The 860-nt window shown below is 42.7% G+C and overlaps 1 non-coding gene across 1 annotated transcript; it reads right to left on the bottom strand.

The window, feature by feature from the left end:
- Positions 1–249: 249 nt before the first annotated feature.
- Positions 250–322, bottom strand: trnaa-agc. Its single transcript has one exon. It is a non-coding gene; the product is annotated as a tRNA-Ala (tRNA).
- Between the last annotated feature and the right edge of the window lie 538 nt (positions 323–860).

An 860-nucleotide genomic window follows, 5' to 3' on the forward strand; every position in this document is an offset into this window, starting at 1 on the left:
CTCTAACATTTGAGCTAATCGCCCTGTGCCTCCAACAAGAAGTATGAAATCTCAATGACCGCACTGCCAAATCCCTCGTCCATAAGAAAGGATACTTGCTTCAGCTGTCTAAAAGTATTTTTCATGGTAGTTCAGTAAAGGTTGAAGTAGTGCCTGCAGTATAAGCCCAGTGGTGAAAATAGTTGTATTGTTGGGTTAGTATCCAGAGCTACAACAACAATGTGTGCTGATTGAACCAAACTAAATATTTGGAGGATGCAGGTATCGATCCCGCTACCTCTCGCATGCTAAGCGAGCGCTCTACCACTTGAGCTAATCCCCCTGTTCCTTCAACAAGAAGTATGAAATTTCAATGACCGCACTGCCAAATCCCTCGTCCATTAGAAAGGATACTTTTTAGAAAGTATGCTTGCTCCAGCTGTCTAAAAGTATTTTTCATGGTAGTTCAGTAAAGGTTGAAGTAGTGCCTGCAGTAAGCCCAGTGGTGGAAATAGTTGTATTGTTGGGTTAGTATCCAGAGCTACAACAACAATGTGTGCTGATTGAACCAAAATAAGTAGTTGGAGGATACGAGCATCAATCCCGCTACCTCTCGCATGCTAAGCGAGCGCTCTACCATTTGAGCTAATCCCCCTGCCGCTCCAATGAGAAGTATGAAATCTCAATGACCGCACTGCCAAATCCTCGTCCATAAGAAAGGATACTTTTTAAAAGTATGCTTGCTTCAGCTGTCTAAAAGTATTTTTCATGGTAGTTCAGTAAAGGTTGAAGTAGTGACTGCAGTGAGCCCAGTGGTGGAAATAGTTGTATTGTTGGGTTAGTATCCAGAGCTACAACAACAATGTGTGCTGATTGAACCA

This window comes from Oncorhynchus gorbuscha, unplaced genomic scaffold, assembly GCF_021184085.1.
Source record: "Oncorhynchus gorbuscha isolate QuinsamMale2020 ecotype Even-year unplaced genomic scaffold, OgorEven_v1.0 Un_scaffold_21934, whole genome shotgun sequence".
Lineage (NCBI taxonomy): Eukaryota > Metazoa > Chordata > Actinopteri > Salmoniformes > Salmonidae > Oncorhynchus > Oncorhynchus gorbuscha.